This window comes from Sus scrofa, chromosome 9 (assembly GCF_054392235.1).
Source record: "Sus scrofa isolate SSC_HxYL_T2T_F1_AM1 chromosome 9, Sscrofa_HxYL_maternal_Yorkshire_Landrace_v2.0, whole genome shotgun sequence".
Taxonomy (NCBI): domain Eukaryota; kingdom Metazoa; phylum Chordata; class Mammalia; order Artiodactyla; family Suidae; genus Sus; species Sus scrofa.
Genome location: NC_139391.1, coordinates 90391326 through 90404083, shown reverse-complemented (window position 1 = coordinate 90404083; position 12758 = coordinate 90391326). Strand labels below are relative to the sequence as shown.

Genomic DNA, 12758 nt, shown 5'->3' with positions numbered 1-12758 from the left:
GATCCTTAACCTACTGAGCAAGGCCAGGGATCAAACCTCCATCCTCATGGATACAAGTCAGATTCATTTCCTTGAGCCATGATGGGAACTCCTTCATTCCCTTCGAATCACCCTACCTTTACTTTTCTTGGTTATGTTGTCACTTCTCATTTATTTCATATATTTGCGTGACACAGAACTTACTGTTGGAAATATTTTCACACAGTTATCCTCCTTTTGTCCCTTGCTTTATCCTGACTGCTATTGTGTTTGCTTACTTTACTACTACGTCACTCTAGGGCACGCCCTCTCGTTCATTCTTTCAACAAAAGGAACAGAGAGGTTTGCTTTTACTTCATTCCTACTTTTTCATAATTTCGATACAGTACGTCAATCCAATCCTAAATGTTCAGAATATTGTTTTCTTCTGTTTTTTCTTTTTATAATTTATATTAACTGATGGTTTACAAAAGTCATTCCTATATTTTTTTGAACATATTTCCACAAGAAAAAAGAATTTGGGGAACTTTTCTCCAAAACGTATTTATTTATTTACCTATAAATTATATATAATCATATTGATCTGTTATATACATTATAAAACATATTTAAAAACAGAAATAGAGTAAAATGAGATAAAACTGAATACAGAAAGTTCCCACTGTGGCCCAGTGGGTTAGGAGCCCAGCTGGTATCCATGAGGACATGGGTTTGATCTCTGGCCTCGCTCAGGGGGTTAAAGGATCAGGCATTGCCGTGAGCTTTAGTGTAAGTCGAAGATGTGGCTCGCATCCTGCATTGCTGTGGCTGTGGTGTAGAGGGCAGCTGCAGCTCCGATTCAGCCCCTAGCCAGGCAACTTCCATATGCCACAGGTGCGTCTCTAAACTAAAAAAAAAAAAAAAAAAAAAAAAAAAAATGAATACAGATTTTCTTCCTGTAGTCCAATGGATCATTGAAGCCTAAGAAATAATAATACAAAAGAAGAAAGACACGAGCAAGTGGACTTGACTATATTCTCTGAAAATAATAAATGTCATATAATTTTGGAAAACACAAAATTCTATACTGCTTATTTAACGTATACTCCTAAGCATTTCTTACACATTTCTCAATCCTATATCAGTGCCTTTTAAAAGCTCTGTTGTTAGTAATTGTGTGCTACAAAGTACAATGGCCTTCAAAATCACAATCTTTTTCTTATTTACTTATTTGTTATATATGTATTTTTCTCCATGTAAAGATGGTTTAATACAGGGGAATCCAGATGACAATAACATAAATGGAAATAAAGTATTTAACACCATTCTAAAAAGCAGTGGCAAAATTCCAGGGAAACATGCCTGCTGTATCTGGAAGTATATTTTATCTTTGGCCTCACAAGAAGATATTTAGAAGAAGTATAGAGGTTCTGTTGCTAAAGATTCTTTCAACATAGTTTACTGATATGAAAAAGCGCTGAAACTTTCTTATACCAGGATGTCATTAATATACTTGGCAAATTTGCCTCATATCCATTAGAAACATTATATTCCTGGGAGTTCCCACAGTGGCACAGGGGGTTAAGAAGCAGACATTGCCACAGCTGAGGTGGAGGTCAAAGCAGTGGCTTAAATTCAGTCCCTGACCCAGAAACTTACACATGCCACAGGTGCAACCAAAACAAAACAAAGAAACAAAAAACCCAAAGAGAAAAAAGAAACATTGTATTCCTAATTAATGCCAGCATTTAATATGGATATTAACTTCCATTTGTGTCTTTTTTTTAATATTAGAAAAGGAAGACACTAGAAACATTAGAATATTCACTTCTGTAGGTGAAAAAACTTTTATTATTTTGTGCTTGAAACAGCATGATTCAGTAATTTTAAAATAGTAGTTGGCTATTATTCCCTTTTCTCTCCTGTTTTGTGCTTGCTTTTCATAGATGAAACTACTGTCACATACTAGTTAAAGCAACTCTGATGAGTAAGCTGTTTCTATTATAATAGCAGCATATAAAGCTTGGATTAACAATCAAACACCTTTGGAATGAGAATAGAAATGGTATTATTACTGGAAGCCAGTCTAATCTATTGCCTTTTTAAATCTGAGCCATATAACTGACCAGTTAATTGCTCTAGGTTTTATGTACATCTTTTTTTTTTTTTTTTCAATTAGGCTGAACTTTCTTGGAGAGGTAAACCATGTTTTGTACCATCCCCTGTAGTTCTTACATAATAAGTTGGTATTGTCTTTATGAAAAAGAATTCATCTTGTTTTTGCAAACCAGAGAATTCCTTTTGTGGGTAAGGGAGTTGGGATTAAATATTGCTATGAGACAAGCAGAGGCTGCTAAAACCCTTAGATATCTAGATGGTCAGAAGTGCTGCCTCTTTTTCTTTCCACCATGAGACATGTCTCTAAGCCATAGCAAGGAGCCATGGCTGCAGCCCCACCAGCCTTGGTGGGCCTTGCACAGTCCTTGATTTCCAGCTGCCTGGGATCCTGCTGTAGTAGATGAGTGCTAATAGACAGTTGTGAAGTAATTAGTAGGAAAATGAGAAGTGTGGGTGAGGTTTGCTGGAAGAGGCAATTCAATACAAAGATTGGACCCAGCATTCCTCAGGGATTTATTGAAAGTCTATTTCATGTGGATGGTGTTTTCCCTAATGTTTCCTTTTTTTTTTTTTTTTTTTTCTGACTTTTTTCAAGCTCATTATTTCAACTCAATGTCACACTCTCAGTTCTCTACTATATTTCATGATACTGTAACTCAGTCCTTTAGTGAGGTGAAATCAGTGCCTCTGAAGCTCAAAGAGAGGACTAGTGACTGTATACATTCTGCCCTTGACACAAAGGACCATTGTCTAACAAGAGAAAAATCTTGACAACATGGAAGAAACAGTATGTTTTTTGTGCAAATCTAATTGATGTGTGCTCTCTTTGATATGGTTTTTTACATCAAAATAGGGTTAGTTGAGACAGGCAGTTTTAATTGTTTTATTCCTTCCTACTTGGTCTTAAATTTCTTTTAAGGATGTTCATAGTAAAAATTATTTTCAAGCCATATCCAAAAGGGTATCAATATCGACACATACTTTTAACTTTATGAAAACTTGAGAGAGCATAAAACAGACCTTCATTTTAGTGTTACTTCCTACAATTTTTTATTTTTTGAAAAGTTGTCTTTTCCTACTACAGCTGAGACCTGAAACTTAATAAGCCATAGCAATGGTCTAAGGTAAGTAGTATACTCTTAGGCAAGATCTAGCATATTACTGGAAAGACAAAACAAAACATAAAAAGTGTTAGTAATAAGATTCAGTGAATAGAAAGGATTCCAAAGAAGGATTCCTAACCTCATATGTGAACTACAAGACATTATAAAAGTCATTTGGGCACTCGTGGTTTGTCCTGTGACCTCATTTCTTTGACTGATGTGAGCAGAGTTGTTGATCTTTCAGTTTGTTTAGCTGTTCATTTTTTATTGGGACAGAGTGTGACTTCTAGCTTTTTATTTGCTGAATTGCAGTCCTTCTTTAAAGACTTTCTCTACCTAAAATTGAAACAGCCTCTTTTCTTTTTTTGTCTTCTTGCCATTTTCTTGGGCCACTCCCGTGGCACATGGAAGTTCCCAGGTTAGGGGTCCAATTGGAGCTGTAGCCACAGGCCTATGCCAGAGCCACAGCAATGTGGGATCCGAGCTGCATCTGCAACCTACACCACAGCTCACGGCAACGCCAGATCCTTAATCCACTGGGCAAGGCCAGGGATCGAATCTGCAACCTCTTGGTTCCCAGTCAGATTCCTTAACCACTGAGCCACGATGGGAACTCCTGAAACAGCCTCTTATCTACTGACAAGTTGCCCTTGCTGTGGCACCTGCCCCTTCTATCATCGTCTGGTAAACATGGTTATCATCTACCCACACTTACCTGATGATATTTGTATCCATTTGTACCTTCAATACCAGTGTATTACAACCACAACAACATTTTAATAACAGATAATAATGAGTAAGCACTTATTTAGATCACACATCTAAGGGTTTTCTGGGGAATCAATTGATCTAGGTGGGGTTTGGATGATCCTAGTTGATTTCATCTGGGCTCATTTATGCATCTGGAGGTCAACTGGCATTAACCAACCCAGGCTAGGCTCAGCTGGGGCAGTTGGGGTTTATTTCAGTGTCTCTCAGCTTCCTAAGGGAATTGGCCTGCTTGCTAGGGTATCTTGTGATCCTAGGAGAGTCTCAAGAAAGAAAGCCTAAATACTTTGGTGTTTTTCCAGCCTTTTGTCACTCAGGCCCCCAAACATTCCAAATTCCAGGGAAAGTCATATAACTGAATTTAAAGCCAAAGGGTGGGGAAGCATCCAGTATTTTTTTATTAGAAGGAACTGCAAAGTCACATGTCAAAGGGTGCTGATACTCAAAAAGGGGTAAATATTTGAAGCCGTTTAGTAGAATCTACTACACATACTTTCATCCAAATCTAGCCTATGTCCCAAAACTTGGAACACTGCAGTGACTCAACCTCCTCAGAATATCAGCAATTTTGGGGTAGAAACATATTAAATGGTAAATTGAATTTCTTTCAATATTCATTGTATTCACTATAAAGTACTTATTCTTTAGATGAATGATTTAAAGCCTTATTATTCTTCCACATGATTTTGTTAGATGAATTTGGTAAAAAGAAATGAACAGAGTCCATCCAAAAAAAACCACTGAACTTCAGCATAGATTCTGATCGGACCATGTGAAAAAGAGTGTGAATCTCATCACAAAGGTAAACTCTAAGCAATTTTACATAATGACAAAAGGATTTTGTCCTATAAGTAATAAAAAGAAAAAGTGTTTTAAGGGGTGGTCACAATTAAAATATGAGTTTTACGAATAAAATAAAAATTTCAGTGTGTTCTTGGCAAAACATATTATTTTACACAAATAAAATAATCATTCACCACAGAGTTCTACAGAAAGCAAAAAATATGTACGCTTGTGAATCCTTTCTTACCCTAAGCGTACCTAATATGATTTCTTTGGGCCTCTATGTCCTTAACTGTATAAATAGGAGTTGGGAAAGTTGAAACTAAAAGTCTTCCTCTGCTAACATATGCATGCTCTATTATGTTGTCAAATTGATACTGTTTATTCCATTGAGTCAGCCATTTTTCCCAGAAAACAACATCCAGTGAAGCAGTCTTTTATTTTCAGGGACTGATTATCTTGGAATAGCTTAGGGTAAAATTGTGAAGTGGACCAGAAACCCGTTTTGGCTTCTTATAAACTTGAAAAGATCAATGAAATGTTACTAGTCATTCAGATGCTTCTAACATATATCAATTTAATTTATTCAGCCAAAACTTCTTGAGTGCCTACTTATGGCTAAGCACTGTGACAGGCACAGGAGATAAAATGGTAAACAAATCAGATATGATTCCTCACTCACACACTGATGATGATAAAAGTGGAAATTGGCTTAAACACTTTGTACAACTGTCTGCTATGCTACTGAAACTGAACATATGTACACCCTATGACACAAGAATTATACTATGGTGTATTTATACAATAAAATATATACATGTTTACCAAAGATACATACTTTGTTGAATGTATATTTAGAGCAGCATTACTTGGGATAGTTTCAACTGGAAATTATACACATGCAAATCAGCAATAGAATGGATAAATTGTAGCATCTTCACAAAAGCAATGCCGCTGAGCAATTAGGATGATCTACAACTATACACAACACTATGAATACCATAAACGTTATGTTGGACAAAAGAAGCCAGGCACACAATAGTGCCTACTGTATAATTCTATCTATATTAAGTCCAAGAACAGACATAAGAAATCGCAATTTTTAGAAGTCAGGAAATGTTTACCTTTGAAGTGTAACAACTTAGAACATAGTATCAGGAGTCTTCTGGGGTGTTGCTAGTCTTATGCTTCTTAATTTGGCTACTTGTCATACAGTTGTATTTGATTTGTGAAAATTCATTGACCACTACACTGAGATGTGTACCTTCCTACATTGATATTATAATTTGATAAAAATTTATCTCTCTAAGAAAAATAACCATGGGGAGTTTACAGTTTAGAGTGGGAGACAAATAATTAAAAAAGAAATAGATAAAAGGCAAAAGGTGCAATGAAAAAAATGAAGAGAGCATAGCAAACATTAACCAAGTATCTCCAATGGGGAAAACACCCTGAAAAAAATGACCCCTTGTTTGACAATCACAGTCAACATATGCAGAGCTGTTGGCTATTCAGAACTGTCCTCTGCCTTCCTGTATTGCAGGTATCCTACTTGAAAAGAAGGTGCCCCATCTCTTGTGGAGGACGTTTTAGGCTGGTCAGTTGATCATTTTGATTTTTTGGTAATGTACAATTATGCGCTGCTCCTTGGATATTTTTTCTTTAAGATCTATAAATATTTTAAATATTCTGCCCAAAATGCCTGTGGTTGTACTCCCCCATTCTACCGGCATTTGTTCTCTTTTATAATTCCCCTATCCCAAAGGAGGTATCATTAGCATTTGAGGAATTATAATGGGATCTGTGGCATTAAGAACATCCGGGAACTGGTACTTTGGCTTCATTACGGACAGATACAATTTAGATCTATTAATTAATTAATTTTTGCTAGCTGAGATCCAAATATTGCATGAATCTTTTTTTTTTTTCCATCTTCAAAAACAATTTTTCCCCTTGGCTATATTCTTAGGCATCTCAGAAATTTGTTGCATGTATTTAATAATGAGAGTAGAACTACTACTTTTTTTAAAAAAGAGCCCCACTGTATTATAGTAAATGAATATTTATAGATCAAACTCTAAATTAAATTCTACTTCAGCCCAATTTACTCACCATCCAAAGGAAGTTGAATTATGTCAGTTTGCTTATGAAATATCCTTGGCATCCTAGGATATAAACATTAGTCAATAACTGAGCTTTCATCTTCACTTTTTCCTATAATGTGCTAGCAGAAAAATCCATTTTTTTAAGTATAACAATTTTAAAAACACAAAATGTGTTTAAAACACGCTGTTAATGTGTAACAGGCTAAACAACCTCTAAGAAACGTAATCCTCATTGATTAGAAAAAGATTCATCTTCACTTACTCTGCGCTACCAAATTTATTTGCTTGGTAAGCAGATGCCTACATGTTGGCAGCTGTCAGATTACATCATCTGCATGAGAATCAACTCATTTTGACAAATTGAATTCTCCAGTTTAGTAAAGAGGCAGCATTTTGAAGGCCCTTTTGAAAAGAGCTATTTTAAGTCAACACTTGACTATCCAGGTTTTAATTATCTAGTTTTCTTTTCTTTTTCCTTCCTCCCTCCCTTCCTTCCTTCCTGTCTGTCTGTCTGTCTGTCTGTCTATCTCTCTCTCTCTCTCTCTCTTTCTTTCTTTCTTTCTTTCCTTCTTGCCTTTCAGGCCAAATCTGAGGCTTATGTAGGGTTTCAGGCTAGGAGTCGAATCAGAGCTGCAGTTGCTAGACTATACCACTACCATTGCAACTCAAGATCCAAGCCACATCTGCAACCTACACCATAGCTCACTGCAACGCTGGATCCTTAACCTACTGATCAAGGCCAGGGAATGAACCCATACCCTTATGGATACCAATTGGGTTTGTTACCTCTGAGTGATGATGGGAACTCCCTGTAGTTTTCTTTATCCAGGACTTTGCCTCTCCTCAAAGTCCTCTTCTTGTCTTTTGACCAGGTCATTCCTCATTAATTGCCTGCCGGCAGTTGGGTAGGGTGAGAAAAGAGAAAGAAACTTAATTGGTCAACTGAGCAACTGGGCCCTCAGTATTCTCACACTATAAACTTTGTAAGATAAGATTCAACTGCTTTAGAAAAGTGCTATATAAAAGAGTGAGAAAAAGTCCATTTAAATTTTGAGTCTTAGGGAAAATATATTTAAATAGTGCTTAAAATGAGATTATTTTCTAATCTTCAAATTCAGGATTCATTTTCTGAAAGAAATATAATGAAAGCTTGAATGGTTAAATTTAAAAATTTATTCTGAAACCTCTGGTTTGTGCATAAAATAATTTCTTGGGTTATATATTTGTTAAAAAAAAAGTGTAATTAGCCCAAAGAAAGACATAACATTGAGAATGGATGTATTTTGTTCAAACTGAGTGGTTATTTTTTTTTCCTTCAAACATGAAATTATGGTCCTCAGAAAAAATAGGAGCTATATAGGACTTGGTTTTAATCAAAATGGTGCCAATTATTTATACACATTTAAAACAAATATGCATACAAACAAATGCAGCAGAGAAACTGCAATATAATTTGAATATGGAGAAGCTTAAAACACTGGAAAAGAATTTAGCACAAGCTCTAGTTTTTTTCAATCTTTTCTATAAAGATGGAAATTGGGGGAAACTTTTACTGAATTAAATCAAATCAAATGTTGGGTAAATATTTAGAAATTTTAATTGAGTGGACATATTATTTCCATGAGCTCAATTCATTCATCCAAGAAGTATTTTTTGAGCACCCAGGATATACCAGGCACTGTTCTAACACCAGAGTTGCTGTGGAGATACAATGTCCTTATTCATAGAGCTCTCATTATGGGACAAAATGACTAAGCAACACCATTGTGGAACAAACTCAAAAGATCATCAATGGTGAGTAGAGCACAAAAATTGCCTTGCTGATTAACTGCCAAACTTCCAACATTTCTGTGGGTGGCAGGTTGATTGTCTAGAAAGACATAAATCAAGCATTTCTCCAGTACATGCATTGCCTTTTTACTGATAAAAAGTGCTTAGGGGGACACAGGTTGGTACTGGCTGGAACCCCTCAAATACCAACACCTTTTTGCTCAGAAAGCATGGCTGGTTTGAAAACAGAAGGTTGCCTTCCTTCAAAAACTTTTATTTTAAAGAAATAATTTATTGTGGGTAAAGCATTGTGCTAGACACAGATAGGAATGCAATAAAAGCATAAGGTAGGGGGTAACTTTCCCTTCCAATCAAGTGCAATTTAGCAGGAAATGAAAGACACACAAGAAATAATCACCAGTGTTAACAGAGAATTTCTTTAGAGTTCACAAAAAACCTTCACATATATAATTCACATAAATTTTATTCTCAAAACAATCCTGCGAGGTAGGGAGGGAAAATAACATCATGCCTAATTTCTAGTGGAAAAAAACTGAGCTCAGCAAAAATGAATGACTTTTTCCAAAAATAACAGAGCCAGAGAATAGAGCAAGATTTAACTTGCTTCTTCTCATATATGATGTATAATTACTTGTTTTCTATCACATCTTGCTCTTTCCCATAAGAAGGTTAATGTGATATATATATGTACACACTCATATATACATTCATTTATTCATATATTTATTGACCATAATCTTTTTGCCAGCCACTGTGAAAAGTCCAAGGAATATGAACTATTGTTTGCTCTCAAAGTATTCACACACAATTGAAGAGCACTTTATCTCTTACAAAACTCTTCTCACAAAAATAATCAATCATAACCACATCCACTGCAATGTATCATTGTTAGTTCTATTTTGCACATAGAAGAATTTGATAACAGCTAAGATCATAAAGATAGCAGGGGTCCAGGAAGATTCAGTCATTACTTAAGTGTTAAAATAAATACAGAACAATAGGACATTAGCTTTAAACTTTGTTGGACATGAATTTTTATCACTGAAAAGATTCTGAGTATGCACTAGCAATATGCATTTAAATTTTTTTTTTAGGGCCACACCCACTGCATATGGAGGTTCCCAGGTTAAGGGTCTAATCGGAGCTATAGGTGCCGACCTACACCATGGCCACAGCAATGCCAGAACTGAGCTGCATCTGCGACCTACACCACAGCTCACTGCAAGGCCACTGAGCAAGGCCAGGGATGGAACCTGCAACCTCATGGTTCCTAGTTGGATTCGTTTCCACTACACCATGACGGGAACTCCAAAAAAAATTTTAAATAGTGTAAATATATACTAATATTAATACATTACAAGAGTCACAAAAATTAAATTTTAAAAAGGCTGAAATAAAAAACAAATACAAATAGAAGCTTTAATATTTATTTTCTGTATCCTAATGGATTATCTTTCACACTGTTGAGGGTATACATACCCTTCTTTGGAGATTCAGTGTTATTGTAGACAATGGATTCTGAATAAGTATTAAAAGGGAGATGACCAATTTGGGTTGGGTGTACAGGGGAGGTGGTGCTTGCTTTGAGTTCTGGGTGTCTGCTAAACTAAATAATTAGCAACCTAAACAACCCTGATATTCATATTCCGATCATGAGTGTCTCTGTCATACTAGAGAGTTTTTCATACTCACTTCTGCCAGTTTGTTTCTAGGTTGTACTTTCCATCTGTTTGAAAACCTGATGATCAAAAAGTTTGAATGCTAATGATTATAAGCAAGACATCTTTGAACAAAAAAAAAAGGGAGAAATAATTAGATTTTATTTCATTCATTAACAATCACGTGAAACCCAATTAAAAGGCAAGCTTCTGAAATTTAGTAACATTTTATTTCAATTCCCAGCTAGCTATTAATATAATAGGTGCTGTCACAAGAACTACACCATTTTAGAAAAACATTTAGCTTTCATTCATGAAGAGATCACTCTCTCTCCTACAATAAACTCTTTAGTTGACCTCCATTTTAATTACTTATAATTTATACAAACTCCTTCAAAAAAAAACATTTTCCACTTCAAGTTTACGATAGCATTGAAATTATTTGATTTTTTAAGTGTTTGCTCAATGAAGAGTTTTCACTAGGAAAAAATTGGCAAATTTTAATTCATCTTTTCTTTGAAGGATGTAAAACATGTGATTTAGGCATGTATAATCATTTTTTAAAAATCTCAAACCTAATGTACTCACATATCTGGACAGCCTTCTAAAATTAGATAATAACAAGCAGTGGAATAATAAACGAAAGTTTTTATCTGTATTATTGCACTACCAAACTTCAAAAAACCAAGTTTACAGTATATTTTCTGGGCATGGTGTCCTGAAATTTTGCAACATCATGGCCTTGGTCCCTGAGTATTAAGCTAGGACAAGTTATTGGGGAAATGAAAATATTGTTTTCATTTGTAAGAGGTAATAATGTCTCTGTGTTATACAAGGGATCTTTGAAAATCAATTGAACATATGTAAGACTTTTTAAAAGCTTTCCAAAGTTCAACAACAAAGACCATTAAAAATTAAGTTACTATGGAGTTGGGGGTAAATATTTCATCATCAATAGGGGACTCAGTTTCAGTTTATTTATTTGTTTTTTGTCTTTTGCTTTTTAGGGCCACACCCGCAGCATATGGAGGTTCCTAGGCTAGGCGTCAAGTCAGAGCTACAGCTGCCGGCCTATGCCACAGCCAAAGCAACTTGGGATCCAACCTGCATCTGCCACCCACACCCCACGGATCAAGGCCAGGGATGGAGCTCTCATCCTCATGGATACTAGTCCAGGTTTGTTAACCACTGAGCCAGGATGGGAATTCCTCAATTTATTTACTCATATTACCCTTCTATTCAAGAAGAATTGTGGTGGTCAGAACATTTTTGAAATGGAAAATTTTGGTCAGAAAATTTTTGAAATGAAAAACTTGAAATAATAGAAAATGTTGAAGTCATGTAGCAGAATGAGGAGGTAGTAATATTTGAAGAAAAATATTTAATTTGTATTATAGGATGATGATACAAGAGCCATCATTCAAGAGAAGAAGACATTTTAATTCTTAAGGCATATTACATTTTTTAGTGCCTTCTTCACTTAGTTCATCTCAATTTCATCCAGGAAAGTTTGCTATAGAGGATATTGTTTATTGTTTCCTGAAGAATAACTTTTTATGATATTTTGTCAAGATAGGCATTAAAGAGCTGGGCCTCACTCTGAAGAATACTGAAAACAAATTGGAAACACTGTCCTCTCCTTTGGAGGCCAGTATTGTTTGGACAGATCTGGCATCACAGCCCATTCCTCCCTTTGGCAAGTCACTAATTACAGGTTCCACATCTGTAAAAAGGGACCAATGATAACCTTTGTCTCACAGAAGACCTGAAAGAATTATTGATATATGCATATATGCTGTGCCTGACATGTAATACACACAATTAACAGTGATTATTCAACAAGCCTGTATCACCATAGAGTGAAAGCAGTTCTATTCCTTGATTCAGTGTTCAACCCTATTATGCAATAAGGTCTTCTGTTCATCCTCATCAGTTACAGGTTGTTAAACTGGGCCAGGTTTCCACCTTTGTATATGGTTTAGTTGAGTGACTAGCAAGACAGGTGCTCATTAGAATAAGCACTTCATGCTCTCACCTCAGACAATAATTCAGCATTTGTAACTGTTAAAACTCTACAGATGATTTTGATGTACAGCCCAGCTGAGAACTAGTAATATAGGTTATGTGCCAAGGAGGACCTGGACTTGCTTTTTACCTGCCAAATCTCCAGCGTATCAGGACAAAGCACTTTTGCCTTAGTGCTGTTATCACTATGTGGGCTCTCTTTGCTTCCACTTGCAGTGGAATCAAGCTGGAATATACTAGGCAATGGCAAAAGTCAAAGTTCCCTTCCCTTCCCCACTCCAACTGATTTTCTCCATCTGTTGGCAGTTTCTTCCTCTGTTTTCTGGCCTGACACACATTTACTTATGCTCTTCAGGTAGCCTGGAACTGGAGAGAAGACTCCAAAAACATAGGACTCTTCATTCAGTTACAGTCCCAAGATATGAGGAAGCAATGACAGCTCAAATGTG

At 35.8% G+C, this 12758-nt stretch overlaps 1 protein-coding gene across 4 annotated transcripts in view; it reads right to left on the bottom strand.

Annotated features, from left to right (window-relative positions):
• Positions 1 to 12758, bottom strand: part of LOC106508298 (uncharacterized) — a 74676-nt gene that overhangs the window by 52559 nt on the left and 9359 nt on the right. For 2 of the 4 annotated variants that reach the window (XR_014815916.1, XR_014815917.1), the window contains 3 exons: positions 10319 to 10409; positions 7622 to 7726; positions 6843 to 6895 (listed from right to left, as the gene is read on the bottom strand). The gene's annotated coding sequence lies outside the window, so the exon portion shown is untranslated. The remainder of the gene's footprint in view (positions 1 to 6842; positions 6896 to 7621; positions 7727 to 10318; positions 10410 to 12758) is intronic. The other 2 variants (XR_002335843.2, XM_084977174.1) reach the window with 1 other exon arrangement.